The sequence below is a fragment of the Epinephelus fuscoguttatus genome, linkage group LG2 (genome assembly GCF_011397635.1).
Source record: "Epinephelus fuscoguttatus linkage group LG2, E.fuscoguttatus.final_Chr_v1".
Lineage (NCBI taxonomy): Eukaryota > Metazoa > Chordata > Actinopteri > Perciformes > Serranidae > Epinephelus > Epinephelus fuscoguttatus.
In genome coordinates, this window is record NC_064753.1 from 33,658,607 (window position 1) to 33,674,983 (window position 16,377).

At 43.4% G+C, this 16,377-nt stretch overlaps 1 protein-coding gene across 12 annotated transcripts in view; it reads left to right on the forward strand.

Moving 5' to 3' along the window:
* baz2ba (bromodomain adjacent to zinc finger domain, 2Ba) overlaps window positions 1–16,377 on the forward strand; it is an 82,054-nt gene that overhangs the window by 10,201 nt on the left and 55,476 nt on the right. For all 12 annotated transcript variants that reach the window (XM_049593589.1, XM_049593560.1, XM_049593616.1 and 9 more), the window contains exon 2: window positions 3,371–3,413. The gene's annotated coding sequence lies outside the window, so the exon portion shown is untranslated. The remainder of the gene's footprint in view (window positions 1–3,370; window positions 3,414–16,377) is intronic.

Below are 16,377 nucleotides of genomic sequence, written 5' to 3' on the forward strand. Positions count from 1 at the left end.
ACCAGTGTCGCTCCTCTAACAAGGCATCAAATATTAAAAAGCAAAGGATTTTAGGCCAATCTCAATATGTGTATTTTCAGAGTACACTTGTTTTCCATGCTCAAATACCAACAGAGGGTTTTTTTTAATATAATGGAGGCTCACATGAAACATGGTGACCTTTCTTTCTTTTTTCTTTCTTTCTTCTCTTTGTCTTTCTCTCTCTGTGGCTGCTACAAAAGTCCGACCCTTGTATTGCGCGGATGCCTGAGAGCCGCTGTATGAATCCTAAAGTAAAGTCAACATCTGTGTGGCTGAGGCAAGGAAGGGTAGATTAGGGAAACCAAACAAAACAATTCAGAGAGACGTCATAACAGCTCTGTTGTACACTGTCCATGTGTAAGCATGCCTGGAGTGTAAATGCAGGTAATTATAACTTTGCAGTTAGTTCCTGTTTTTTCTTTCCCGTTTGTTTTTTTGCCTTTAAAGTTAATTAGATGGAAATTACTAAGTAATGATGGCTATAATAAAAATGACATTTTGATTGTTACTCAGAAAGTTAAAAGTTCACTAACGTAACTTAGGGCAATAATTTGTTATATCACTTTGTTCATTATAGGTTGTAACAAGTAGCTGTTTGCAACTTTAATACATGTGATTGCATGTATTCTATCATTACATGAATGCTTGGGTAAACCTTTTTGCTTTGTAAATATCCTTCTGACAGTTTTTATACATCACATAGAGCTGATTAGTTGATCTAAAAATCTTCAGCTAATATTAATCAGTTAATGGTTTTAGGTAGTTTTTTTTTTTAAGGAAAATGTTGTGTTGTAAGTCGTTCCAGCATCTCATTTGTGAGGATCTTCACTTTTGTTTCATGCCGTCTTGTAGAAATCGTGTTTATATACAACTAATTTGACACAGCAAATGCGTTTAGAGGGAAACGTAATCGTGAGAAAATTACATTTTCTGTTGACTTAATGAGGAATTGTTGCTAATCAAGGTATTTGGCAAGTCGCAGCAATCTTGATACTGAATGTGTCAGCAAAATGTTCAACACATTATTTTTAAATTAACAATTCATATAAATCACAATCTTTTCCTAACTTTAACTAAAGTGCATTTGTTGATGAAAACAAGGACAAGAGTTTCTGTCTAAATGTTAATAAAATCCCGATCTTTCCCTAACTCTAACCAAAGTACCTGTGTTGCCTGAACTGTTAGAGAAGAGTCTGAATGTAAACCTGAAGTTCTGGTGTCAAGGTACTTTTCTTGGTACGCCCGCCTTTCTCCTCAACTACCTTCTTCTGAAGCCTATGTGGTGCATGGATGTAGTGTTTCTTTACCTGAAAGAAACATTGTCTCTGAACATAATCCAGGCAGCGATAACATTGCTACTACAACTTAATTAAGAAAGCATTTCAGTTACATACAAACACAATTTCTTGGGCTGATGTGGTAGAAAACAAGATATCTTGTTTTGGATTGTTAGTCAGCCAGATCAGGTAATTTGGAGACGTCTTTTTAGGCTTTTTTTCAACATTTAAAAAAACCATTTTTACTACTTTCTAACATTATATACGGCAAACAATTCTTTCAAAAATAATCTGCAGATTAATTGATAATGGAAATGTCATATACTGACATGATTTATAAGGAAAATGCAGGAAGAAGGAAACAGGCATTTAGGCTCGGGAAGGAAAGTGTGTGTTTTTTGATATTTTATCCATCTGCCATTGATGTAAAACTGGTGAGATCTTACAGTAAAATGAGGTTAATAGACTAACAGCCTGATTCTCAGTCAGGCAAATGATGGCAGACAGCACTGGCTTTCTTATCCAGTGTAATTCACCTGCCTCGTGGCTGGCAAATCATTTTCTGTGCTGAAGCCCTATGAGCAGAGATCCTTTAATCATCCACTAATAGGCTTTTATGAAAAAGCTGAAGATGAATTCAGCCTACCTGGCTCTCTGTTATCATTATCACTGCGATGAGTTATCAAAGTATTTGTGTGTGTGTGTGTGTGCGTGCGTGTGTGTGTGTGTGTGTGTGTGTGTGTGTGTGTGTGTGTCTGTAGTCCGTGCATGCGTGTGTGTGTTTGTCAGTCTGTCTGCGTAAGAGTGTGGATAATGAAGGGAAGCGTTGCAGTTCGATCAGCGAGGTTATTACCAACACCGCCACTGTAGGTGATTTCTGTTCAATGACAAATTTAGCCATAATGACAGATGTGCGTTGCATGATGTGCCACAGATTTTGACATGACTGGAGGGCATCTAGAAAGACAAAACCAGTTAGGCTCATGAACTTCAGTTTTCTTATTTTAGCATGCCAATCATTCCCAACAAGTGACTTTTCCAGGAATTAGTGAAAAAGAGGAAGGTAAAGCAGCTGTTAAAATGACGTCCTTTTTAAAATGAGTGCACTGAATTAAAAGTAGAGCTGTGTAACGGTAATAGTTGACCACATTTGAGCTGATGAAGTGTCCACCAGACTTGATTCTGTTGCTGGTGACCAGATGGATGTGTTTACTGTCAACAGAACCTTGTTAGATAGCTACCCACACACACTATAACACTGTTGGTGTGTCTGGAAATGTCTATCAGAGCCTGCTTCCTTATGTCAGTGTGCATGTGTTTGTGGAGAAGTTTGCATGTACTGTTTTTGATACTATCTAACCATGCTGACTCAAGTTGTAACTGTTACCGTCATCATCAGCTTTGCATCAGTCAGATGCTATTCACATCCAAGAATAAGTGTGTATTATTAAATAAAAGTTGTAAAATGTGTGTGTGTGCACTCGCTGTAGTATGATATACATAGCAGGGTGGCGTCTGTTATGGTGAGCTGCTCAGATTAGGCTCAGGCTGTAAGAGTACAGGAGGGCCTTAGAGACAATGCATGAGAGATGGGCGTGAGAACGCTGGTAAGGCTTGGTTCTCTGCAAGAACTGTCTTGTGTTTGGGGAAAATATCCTCACACTCAAAGCTCCAGTGTCTAGATCCATTTCTAACAAACAGGTTTTGCAAGAAAGGGCTCGGGGAGAAAGAGACTTTTTGTGTGTGTGAATATCTTTCTGTGTGTGTGTATGCGTGCGCTGCCACAGCTGTGTTTCAGACGTCACTGCACTTTTTTGTTTGATGTGTCTGAAAACCACAAATGCTAAGCTGTGTGACTGTAACTTTGATATCCACGGGTAGTTTTAGGGGGCTTCATCCCCTCCAGGCTCTCAGAAGGAAAAACTTGCAGCATTATCACAATATTGCGTTTAATCGAACCATTTTTATTATCGCGTAAATTAAAGCATGCTGGGAAAACATTTCACTCCTATGAGTCAGATTGTATTTTAACCTGAACCACATTGATCTTTTGTTTCTGCTTTTTTCTCCAGGTGTTACAGCAGTTATGTCAAAGAGCTGAAGACATCTCTAACAGTGAGTACACAGTATACTAGACAGTATTCTCCTCTTCTCTCCTCCGCGCCTCTGGTATATATATTTTTGCATGTTACAAAAGAGTCGATGCGTGACTTTTTAAAATACATATTGTCACACACTTCTGCTTTTACAGTTTTTTTCTTTTTCATGGCACGCCAGAACAAACTTGCAGACTCCTCCAGTTTCAGGCCTAATTTGATTTTCATTCATTCAGTGAAAGAGGATGTTTTTTTTCTCCCCCAATTAAATTTAACAAGAGCCCCTTGAAAAGCAGTTGTTATGATTACATTACAAATTCGGGGTTCATTCAGTGAATCAAGCAATTAATTAGATTTCTCCCATTCTAATCAGAATATTTGTCTGAAACGTACGCGCCTAATAAACATCCTTTGACTTTGCTATCTGTTCAGAGCCAACGCTGAATGTAAATGGTTGTTAACCGTGCCCTACAGTGCTTCTAGGTTAAGATCTTGGATTGTGTGTAGCTGTTTATGTGTGTTACTACGTACAGCTTTATTCCCCTCCTCTCTGTGTCCTATTCGCTTTCTTTTTCTTTCTTTCTTTCTTGCTCTCTGTGTTGTCTCACCGTGCGAGAGCTGGCAGTGCTCAGGGGCGCGGCTGCGTCCTCAAGGCTTCACTTCACGCACACCAAGGTGGCAGTTTGTTGTTCCACGCACAGACAATGACTTGCACTTTTCTCTCCTGCCTGACTTGATGGCCTTGTGCCTGCAAGTGTGTGTCACCAGATCAAATGGGATCTTTTATGAGAGGCTTTTTTTACTGAATGCGGAGCTCAGGGAAATACTTCTTTTGCCCGTGACTGGCTCTTTAGCCTTGTATGTTACCAGACCTGATTCTATCTAACCGTTACTGCTTCTTGCCTGGCTGTGAATGATACATTATATCCCCTGCAGGTTGGTGCGAGCCGGTTGTATCATTTGTGATAAGTATTGATGAGTCCTCTCTTGGGGAATCAATTTCTGAGAGGGGGGGGGGGGGGGCGCAGGGGGGGTTGTAGATCAACCCCCACCGCTGGCTGCTCCTAACTGGTGTCTTGGCTGCCTGACTTTTCCTGCAGCCCCACAGAGAACAAGCACAGCAGAGCACAGGGAAAGATGGAGCTCATCCAAACAGCTATGGTGTAATTAGCTGACATTTGTTGCTTGGAAGACAAGAGAAGGAAAAAGGAAAGAGCTGCTCAACTCAAACACCCAAAGGAATATGCAAATGTTGAGAGAAAATGAAAGAAAGACAGGGAAATGTGTCTAATGGCACGGAGATATAATTATATTACATTCACGTATGTGTGTGTGGCGTGTGTGTGTATTGTGAACCCATTGAACTCTGCGAGTATATTTGTCTGTGTTTTCTTTTGCCACTAGAAGGCACAAACCGTTGGTCTCCAGAAAGGACTAATAAATATATTAGTGCCTTCTCTGCTGTGAGATGATACCTTTGTCTGCTGTTTAGCGTTCTTGTTTTGTAGAGCATGTCTTAAGGTATTCGGCTACATCAGCTCGGCGTTACACAACTGAGCTACACACAGTACCCACGTGAAGCGGCCATCCACAACCAGGATGATTCTCTGGTTCCAGGAAGGTTGTGCGTGTGCATGTTGGCGTGTGTGTGTGTGTGTGTGTGTGTGTGTGTGTGTGTTTGTTTGCGTGCATGTATTTAGGAGTGCTGTAATGCATGTGGACTGTCTGTGCTTAAGCCAAGGTGCTGCGTGAAGGAGCAGCAATGCTTACGCAGCCCCATCTGCTTGATCCAAGCTTGAAATGCAATGCCTTTTAATGACAAAATACTGAGAGGCTGGAAGGTGTGCAGAGAAGGGAGGAGTGTGTGTTGGTGTGTGTGTGAGAATGAGTGAGTGAGTGTGTGTGTGTGTGTGTGTGTTGTACGAGTGTGAAATAGAGAGGAATAAAGGGAGAGGGAGAAGGAGAGAGAAAAACATCTCGAAGGTCAGGAGCAGCGGGCGGCCGTAGGGGAGAGACACGTGAGACAGAGATAGTCTTGCGTCAGCCCCACAGCAGTCCGCTCTTTATGTGTGTGCGTGTGTGTATGTGTATGTGTGTGTGTACGTGTGTGTCCTGTGGGGCCAGCATTTCCATCCGCATCCCACCGTGTGTTACAACGGAGCAGCATGCCAGTGTTTCTATTCTGAGTGTCTTGATCTGCAAGGAAGGATGGATGGATGGATAGACGGATTGATGGACGGATGGACAGACAGACAGACAGACAGACAGACAGACAGACAGACAGACAGATAGATAGATAGATAGATAGATAGATAGATAGATAGATAGATAGATAGATAGATATTTGTGCATTCATGTTGTACATTACAAATTACTTGGAGGCAGCCAGTCATTGAGCTACAGATAATTTTTTACACGGCTCTTGTGACAGCAGAAGGGGAAATTACACCTTCTAGCCTGAGGGGAAAGAATTTGTGTGTCTCGCTGCCTGTCACAAGACCTGAATAGGGTTTCATCAATCCTAGCAACTACTATCATTTTTCAGCTCTTATTCATGAGCCCTCTTTGTTTCTCACAGTGTCTTTTTTCTCCCAGTGCCCTTTAAACTGGTGCTCTGTTAGATTGGGGAAGTGTTAGAGATAACGCCTAAACATTTAGTACTTTGCACTTGCCTCGAAGCTAAGATTGTTAAAAAGCTGCTGCGAGATTGTCCTCGGGATAGGGAGCAGCGTAGATTCAACAAGACACACTCGCAGCATTAGTTTGGGCTTACCCATTCATGCCTCTCTGTCTCTTTCACTTGCGCTCTCTGCACACAAGAAAACACTGACCATTTCCCCCTTTGCCTCCCTTGGTCCGCGTGGTCTCAACAGGGTTCAGTCCTCTAGCCAGACTTTTCATTCACCCCGATTGCCAAACAGCCTCTGCTCTCCTTGTCCCCATGAAGGGCTGCAGCGTGGGGCGAGGCTGCTCTTTTACAGACCCTTGTGCCATGAATCACTGCTCGCACCCGGGGAGCCTCAGTCCACTCGGGGGCTGCCTGCCCGCACGATAATGTGCGTGGTCATGAGGGGGCCATTTTGAATGGAGGGCCAGACAAAACAAGAGCTAAAGAACCCAAGCTGTGAGCTTTCCCAGAGAGGGCAACAATGGGAGTGGGTCTCTGTGCATGTGTGTGTGTTAATGTGTTTGTTGTAGCAGTAGAGGGGAGATGTTGGACACACAATGCTGAGTTTTGGGTGTCATGGTGTAACATAATTGCATGCCAGTAATTTATGAAACATTAGTAGTGGACCTTTAAACACCATACATCACAAACCTTTTAGCCCCTCACAAACTGGATTGCAATATGAGCTCCTTGGACTCAGCACTAATGCCTGTTTTGCTCTAAGGTTGGAAAACAAGAGATGGTCAAGCTTTTGCCATCACTTGTACTTACCTACCAACCTAGCAATCACATCATGCTCATTCTCTATCATTTTTTATTGCTGGGCCATTCATCAAATATAAAGTTTATGATGTCTTGATGGACGTCATTATAGAACATTTACATACACGTACTGTAGCATGACATTTTTGCTGTTTTAAAGGAACAGTGTGTGAGATTTTGAGGGATTTAGTGGCATCTAGCTGTGAGCATTGCAAATTAGAAACAGCTGAAACTTCTCCCAGTTAGATTTCCTTCAGTGGTCATTGTTCAGGAGGTTTTTACCGGTAGCCGAATTATCCGCAGAGATCTCTTCCTCTCAAAAACAAATGCACCTGGTGAGTTAATCGGTGGAAACACTGAATAAAGCAGTTTCACGTTACACATCAGTGTTTCTCTGATGCTGTTTGGCACGTTGCAGATGGAATGGAAAATGGCCCTATCTTCCCTATCCCTGTCTAACGCCAGTGTTTGGTTTGTCTGTTCTGGGCTACTGTAGAAACATGGTGGACTCGTGGACGAGGACCCACTTCCTATGCAGACATAAATGGCTCATTCCTAGGTAACAAAAACTAGCCCGTTACTTTTTACACTTTAGTATTGAGCATCAGAGAATGTCACACAAAGGCACCTTTTGTGGTATGATGTGCATCAGGTGCGTCAGTTTTAGAGGCAGTGGGCAACAGCCCAAGTTGTCAAGTACCTCTGGTTTTTCAGTAGATGTCGGCATCAGACACATATAGAGAGGCACTTTTCATGGTGGTATGATATGCACGACAGTTTGTTACACTGCTAGCAACTCCTGTAATACAAAGAGCGAGAAAATCCGTATAGGGTGGGTGGGAAAGGAGGTGGTGTGGTCAAACAAACTCCTGACTTTCACCCCTGGGAGTTCACTGTTCAGTCACTGTTTAAATTTTAAGCCAAACCATGACATTTTTTTCTTAACCTAACCACATGCTTTTGTTGCTCAAACCTAAGGCAGCCAACCTAAAAGTGTTTTAGCTACATTGTAGGTTTGTTGAAAAATGGAAGTGTATTTTGAAAAGACACAATTCCTGTAACAAGTGTAAATTGATTTGCAGTCAATGAACATCCAAAACAGACAAAGGAGGGTACCTAGCACGGCATATTTTGACATGTACGTCCACTGACGGAGCGGCAGTATTTGGCGAGTTGGGCAGAAAATGTGTTGCAAAAACACAACAATTCTTTTTTTCCGGTGATTACACACTAGATAAAACAAACGTATTATATTCCTTTTCTGCCAATATATCCCCCCCTAAATCCTACACAGTGGACCTTTAAAAAGACGCATCGTTGATCAGTACTTGGCCACTCAATTTAAGTATGCAGTAATGAATCCATCACATGTTTAATTGGGTTTAAAGGTTAAAACCTGCCAGTACGCAGTGACACTTTACATGTAATGTTTGTTATCTTTGCTAGTTTAACTGTTGTGTTCACTGAATATATACACTTTGTTTAAACTTTTTAAAAGCATAATCAAATTTGTTAATATGGCTATTAGTAGCAGCCCACACACACTCACTTTATCTCCCTCTCTTTCTTTCTTTCTTTCTTTCTCTCACTCACACACACACACACACGCACACCACTCTCACCCGACGCCAGCTGTTGCCCTATGAGAGCCTCCAGGTTTATTGGGTCTATCTGCTGCGTTTATGGCCAAACCACATCTCTTCAACTGTCTTTATTCCTCGGTCTCTGTCTCCACTGTGGCCCCTTGCCTCTTGATATCCTCCACAGCTTCCTGTCCCTTCTAACCCCCACCCCAGATCTTCTTTCCTCTTTCCCTACTTCAAACACCCACACACCAAACACATAGTTCACCATGCACCTGGTTTTCTGACTTCAGTGTGTGCCTGTAGCTGAGAATCGTTTGTCCCTGCTGGGCCTGTGAGTCCCAGGGCCTGTCGGCCAGGCCAGGTTGTAACCTGGATACAGCTGCAGTCCAGAGGAGCCATTAGCAGTGCCAGGAGGCCCCCAGCTCCCAGTGAGGGCTCATTACTGTATTTGTGCAGTCACACTTCTCCTATGAAACACAGCAGTGTGCCTGGTGAAACTAGCCAGGACATAGAGCCTCGGGGAAACCATTACTGCTCCATTTGGAGTTCTGAAAGAGAGACAGGGAGAGGGAGGAAGGTTTCATCGAAAGAGAGGAACGAATACTAAGAATGATATTAATCATTAAACACATCCAGCTTTCCGTTGTACTTAACTGTGAGAGTGTGAGTACTGTGTTTATTGGATTTTATTTGCTCTTTGTTCAGTGTGTGTGCGTGTGCGTGTGTGTGTTTGTGTGCTCTCTGAGGCCCAGTTCAGCTGTCTGGTCTGGTGTGCAGATGGCCGAATTGGGGCCTGCTGAATGAGATACCCTTTTCTTTCCTCTGTCTCTTTATCTGTCCTTGTCTCCTCTTTCCTCAGTTCTCCTCTCCTCTCCTCTCCTCTCCTCTCCTCTCCTCTCCTCTCCTCTCCTCTCCTCTCCTCTCCAGCTTTTTCTGCTGGGTTTCATTTACCAGTTACATCCCTGGCTGCCTCCTCTCTTTCATCACTGCATCTGCTGAGGGCCATCTTGGGCAGAGGAGAGTTTTCCACCGCTCTATTTTCTCTCTCCCTCCTTCTTTATGCGCCTCTCAGGGCTCAGTGCGGCAGCTATACGCGGTGGCTTTGGAATGAAATGTCTCTTAACCGAGCCATGTGCCCCGGAGCTACGGTAATTGCAGGTGAAATTCAGCTTCCTCTTTAAAATGCCATCTCTCATTTCCAGTTACCGGCCCCCTCCGTATCTCTCTCCCTTTCCCTGCCTCCCTCCCCTCCTGCCTCTCTCCCTCTCTCTCCCTCTGGCTGTCTTTCAGAGGCGTGTGAATCCCTCAGCCCCTGTCGCGTCTCTCTGCCCCAACAGACACTCCCACAATGCACAGCGCTGATGGTTGCACAGTGATATCAGCCATGCAGAGGAGAGGGAGGGCCGCTGCTTGGGCAGATACACACTCAATAAGTGTGTACGTGAGTGTGTGTGAGAGAGTGTGTGTGCAAAGATAGTATGTATGACAGAAACTGAAAGTGTGTGTTTGTTTGTGAGTGGGAGACAATGAGCATATACGTCTGTGCGTATACGAGAGGAAAAGAAATGTGCTGTGTGTGTGTGTGTGTGTGTGTGTGTGTGTGTGTGTGTGTGTGTGTGTGTGAGTGTGTGAGTGTACAGCGTCAGCAAGGCGTGAGCTGTGTAGAGGTGACATCAAGGTGAACACGGCGTGCGGAATGCTCTGCCGACTCGGGAGGCAGCAAATGGCTCTGTGGCAGATGGAGTCTTTGTCAGGGAAGAAAAATGGCAGCTCAAGAGCGTCAGAGAGACCCCCCCACACCCCCCACTCACACACACACACTCACAACACACACACACACACACACACACACACACACATATACACACACCACTTTTTGTCTTTCTCTACCTCTGTCTTTTTTTTGCACAGTTGGTCACACACACATGCATAAACGTAATACATGCATGCACACACACACACACATACACACAGAGACAAATGCACATACACATATTGACACACATACCCCCCCCCCCCCCCCCCCAGTCCCCTCCTCCTCCCCTCCTTAGTGAGCTGGGCTGGCGGGCGGTGACCTTCCCCTGCTCGGAGGGTTCCCTGGCTGTTTGATCAATTATCCCTCTCCCATTGTTTACCAGGAAGCTGGAGTAGAGAGGAGAGGAGAGAAGGCTCAAAATGGCCACTGTCAGGTGGAGGGATCCATTTCCCTGCCAGCGTGGGGGTGGGGGTTAGGGAGAAAGAGGGAGAGACAGAGAGACCAGAGCTGTGAAGCATGCTTAGAGGGAAGGGAGGAGCGTCTCTCCCTGGCAGCTGGGATGATATGACATTATACTGAAGGTACAGCTCTGACAGTGGTTACCATTTGTGATGCTGATCTGTTTAAAGGTGGTTGTTAGACCCCTAAACTTTGAACAACCATACATTAGTTGTCTGTATTTACTTCCTAAATGATTGTATTTTTCCTGCTCTTAGTGCACAAATCAATCCCGCATGAAATGTATTGCCATGTCCGCGCAATGCTGCATACACACATGCATGTTATGCATAATGCCACGGTACTGCAGGTACACGTCCTATTTTTAGAGTGTAGAAGTGAGCGGGGGGGGGGGGTACATACTCTAAAGGTCAGGTGGCAGAGAGAAAAAAACGAGTGGGAACAAATGATGCACTAAGCGAATGACACTCTGAGGTCCTGCTTTAATATGTATGTATCGCAGGTTGATGGCTGATTTCATTAGCGCCTCTCATTGTTATGCATAGATTGTCCTCCTGCAGCAAAATGAATATTGTATTCACACACGCGCGCGCACACACACATTCACTCTCATACACACATACAACAAAACCGCGTTTTCCAGGGAATACTGTATGTTTGGATCTTGCAGAAGGTTTGAAGAAAAGGTTGATGTTTCCACAGGCTGTTATCTGTGTCGGCTATAATTAAAACAATTTACAGCGCTGTCATTTTAACACAGGTTTCTCGACGCTGCTGTGAACAATTCCTGTCAGGAAGTTGGTGTGGTTATTTAGGGGTCCTTGATATTGGAGTGAATTATTTTTCAATGCGGCAAAGAAGGGCTATCTTTGTTTAAATGACTTGAGCGGACTAAGACTTGTCGTGTGTGAAGGTTCAGATTACGTCACTTCAGTTTACCTAAATCTAAAGTGTGTGTGTGAGAAAGAGAGGGACAGGAGAATTTATTTATGGCATGCCAGTTGCTCTATGTGTTTATATCACTATATGCTCATCCTTGCACAGACAGAATACATATGGCGAGTGCGTGAAAATGTCTGACCGCCTCTTTCTAATCCACCAAGATGACTGTGTTTCAGCAGGAATTCCAGTCCTTAGTGGGACATGAGCAAATGTTCTGTGCAAGATATTAATAGCTATTGTGGGTGGAAAAGGAAGGAAAAAAAAAGCTTCTGCATTTTTCCATATGTTTTGTAAGGAAACAGTCCAGATGGATTATCTCTTGGTCTGGAGCTTTCTCTTGCCTCAACCAGCTCAAGTCCAAGTGCTGTTGAACTTGCCAGAGACACACACACGCAAATGTGCTCACACTCCTCCCGTCTGAAGTACAACAGGCTATTACTGATTAACATGTCTAAACTCAGCCAGTTCAGAAAGCCACTCTAATTCCTTTTCCATCTTGCTCTCATATGAATCATGGATGACGTGCCAGTCTTTCTTCCTAACATACCTCACGTTCCTCGCAGTCACAGAGATATGTTTGTCGCCTTTCTATTTGTTGCCTGAGAAACCATGTTGGCTTGTCTTCTCACATTTCACACTTGGTTTCATCCCCTTAACCCCTAATGCTCAGCCTGGATGGGCTGCCTGACCTCTTGAGTCATGGATGTTAGGCTCATCGGCATCACAAGGGCCAGAGTTGGGCTTTATTTTGCCCGGTGATTGTAAGCACGGACGGGAGCAAACTTTCTTGGATCAAAGTTAAAAATAAATAAATCCATCAGCCCTCTCTCTCAACACATTTGTCATGTCTCTGTTGCAGAATTAAATTTCAAAGCTATTTGTTTGTTGCTTTTCTGACTCGTTCTTTGGATTTGGACTTCTCTAACAACTTAATTTCATAGTCTCTGTGAGCCTCATGGTCTCCAGTATTTGAAGATTTATCAAGTATTAAGACCTAGACATTCACACTTGGCCTTGTGCCTTTAATGCGGAAAGACAAAGCGAAACACCCACATGCACTCCTTTCCTGAGTTGGCACACACGTACACACATAGAAACATTATGTGGTGTGACAGGACGTCACACATTCGGAGTTTCACAGCAGGCTGGCATTCCAGGACAGCAAAGAAGAGATAATGTCAGTACGCTGCTGGTTAACTCACTGTTTTATCCTGTTTCTGGGCCACAAAGCGTGAAGGATGTCTGTTTATGACACACACACATGCCACACATGCATACCATGCACACACACTGCTTTCACAGACCACTTTGCCTCTCCCAGCCTGTTAGACGACAAAGGCTAAAAAAAACCCCAAGCGACAAAAGATGCCCATAGTCTTGGCTGCCAGCGTTGACAAAAGCTCTTCTTTGGATGCATCTGAGTTTTCTTTTTTTGACACATGACTTCTGGAACCAGGAAGTGTGCCACACTGACTGACAGGATGTAGGATATGTTGTGCTGGTGTTTGATTTATGCTTTTAGAGGTCACAGTCTCCGAAAATAGCTGTTTTCAGTATATTCTTGTGCAACGCATCTCCTTAAAGGGCAGGCTTTGTGAGCGTGTTGATTCTCTATAACCCAGTGGTGCTATATTTAAATGAAGAAATCATGAAATTCACCTAGTCAGCAGCGGAAAAAAAGAGAGCTTCCTCTCCAAACCGCCCACACTGCTTTCAGCCTTGTTGTGACTTGTTTGTCTGTCGTTGGAGGATTTCGGCTTCTTCCAGAACAATTGCACTTAAAAACCCTCAGCTCCAGAGGATGGGAGCTGGTTACACAGCAACAGAACAGAGCTGAAGAAAAAAACAACACACAAAAAATACAAGTGAAGCCTGTGAGACGGAAACTGGAAAATACTCCCTCTCCCACCACGGTGCAGCCTCTCTCTGTATGCGTGTCAGGTGCACGCATGCTATTGTTACTTTCATCACTGGTGTGTGTTGTCATGTGCAGCTGTTTGCTCTCCAGTTAGTGTACTGTGTAGTGAGTTAGTGGAGTTAACGGCAGTGTGGAGCTTCTCTTCACTTGGAGCTTCTCTCTGATTTATTCTTAACATCTGTCTTTGGCAGGTGTGTGGAACCACAAGGTCCTCTCTCTGAGCCTGTGATGTAGCTATGATTGCGGGCAGCGTGTGTCTCCTTATGTGTGTGTGTGTGTGTGTATGTGTGTGTGTGTGTGTGTGTGTGTGTGCGTGCGTGCATTTGTGCAAAACAACAGAGAGGGCCTTCCTCCGCCCCCTCCTTGGGATGAGTCATATTTGAGCCCTGTGTAATCCAAGCCTGTGTTTCATGTGTGTGAACAGACAGACCCTGAGCAGTGGTCTTGGTCCTGACTCCCTCTGGGGCAGTGAGTGGGTGAGACACGGCTATCAACAGCAGGCCCAGGCAGCTTCGGTTTCAGCCTCACCACACAAGGAATCTGCTCGTCGTGACATAGGCGCAGAAACACACACCAAACACAAGCATACATTCATGTAAAGCCGCAGCTATTATTCCTATCCCTCCTTAGCTCCACCTTAAGTAATATCAGGTAACAACAGGGGGCGTTGTGATCGGTTCAACTATAAGGAAGTGATAGGATCCAGAGGATGGGCCAGTGGATATAGTTTCGCATGAGAATACAGCAATGGTGACACTCAGTCTAACACAGGTAACTCTGTGTGTCAGTGTCTGTGTGTGTGTGTGTGTGTGTGTGTGTGTGTGTATTTACAGTCACGTGTGTATCCACCTGTGGGAGTGTGATTGCAGTGCAGTAATGTCAAGGCTGGGTTTGACACAGTCAACAATGGAGGCTCAAATATTTTGACTTTTTGTATGAAATCACACAGAGGAAGTGTGGTGACACAGGAAATAGGGCCATGTCACGGGGAAAAAAAGGAGCTCTATTTTGTGGATATTCTGCACAGCATTTCAAAGCACCCCATCGCTGGTGTGACAAAACTCTTTTAAAGGCACAGCTGGACTTTTAAAAGGGTCTTCTACATTTGCCCCCAGGGGGGAGAAAAGTGTCCTGGATAGAGCAGGAGAAAGGTGATACTGGAAAAATGGTAGAGTGAAGCCGTTTCCCATTATGACGCTCATTTATTATCTTTTATTCTGCATGTTAGGGCAAAAGTATCATATTTTATCACACGTTGAACTGCGGGGAATAAAAACCGTTTCTCATCCGTGTAAAATATTCAGTTGAAATTTAAGTTTCTCTGCTTTGAAAAAAAAATCCAAGCAGATGTAATATTCTCTGTGTGTTGCCAGATATATCCTGCCCTGATTTTGTCATTTGACAATGATGAAAAGGTAGGCAGGGGCCACTGATACAAGAACGCAAGGATTGGACAATGACATCTTTACTTTGTAAACATCATTCACTGAATCTTTTGGGAGCAGAACTACTTTGAATCAGATGTCACAATAACAGAGCAGCGAGAGAGAAGGAAAGAACAAACCGCGTGAAAGTAACATTATGCATGCCTCGAGGCAAACTGCGGTGACCACCATGTTGTACAGCTCTGGTCTTAATCTCAGCTCGCTGAATTTTGAATTTCCTCGACTTGATGTCATTTTAAGTCTTGTCAGAAACTCTTCACAGACACACAGCAGTGATGTATTTGTGCCACACCGTTCCTTGGTATTTTTCTAGCACTTCACCTTTTACAGTTATTTTTGTGTGTCCCAACTGAACACACGTCAATACATATTTTTCTGACACTATCAGAGTTTGAAAAGCTAAACTTTTTAACATGAATCAGTTAAACTAATTAATAGTGGCCTGTTTATTGTTCCTGGTTCACACTGAATGTCATGCGTTAATTTATCATCTAAACATTTGGAAACAAGTGAAAGTGGCTTTGCTCTAGATACATGCTCGCCAGCTGTAAGCATTTTGGCAAGTTACATAACAATTGCGACAAATTCCCTCCACTGTCATAAAAAGAGAAAACACAAATTTTTCAGCAACAGATTTTTATGAATGTAACCACAGACTTATGGGAGAAAATATGTTGCATATGGGGTGTCCTAATGCCTTTGTGGTCTAAGACACAAACCCACTATCCCTGTCTGTGCTTTCATTTTGATCAGGGGCCTTTGATGCATGTCATCTGGTAAAAAAAATATATTGTTGTTAGTTTTGTAGTCTTGTATAATCCTGATTCCAAAAAGCTGAGATGCTGTTAAAAACATAAAGAAGAACAAAATGCCATATTTCTGAATTCTTTTCTACCTCTGTGCAATGAATATGGTACAGACACTAGATGTCGTTGCTTTTTGTAAATATATGCTAATTCTTAATTTGACGCCTGCAACTTGTTCCCAAAAACAGATGCGACAGGGGCATGTTTACCACTATGTTACACCTTTTCCTCTAACAATGCTCAGGAGAGGTTTGGGAACTGATAACCTAATTATTGAAGTTTTGAAAGTGAAACTTCTTTCTTAAGATTCACAAGCAGCCCCCCCCCCCCCCCCCCAAATCTTCAAGATTTAAAGACTAAGAAAGAATAGACAAAAATCCCATCTGAACACTGTGAGAAATTAGTTTCCTTACATAGGAAGTGTCTTGAAGTTGGCATTGCAAACAGAGGCTTCTCCAAGTACTAAATAAATTTCATCTAACATGTTCAATACCTTCTTTTTTATGTCACTTACTTGCCCACATTTCTTATGAACTGAAATGTTACAGTTTCTTCATTAGTGTAGTTTTATTCAGTGACTTTTGATGGAAATAGCTGCATTGGAAATATATGAATGGGAAAAAAAAATTGACGTGTTACTT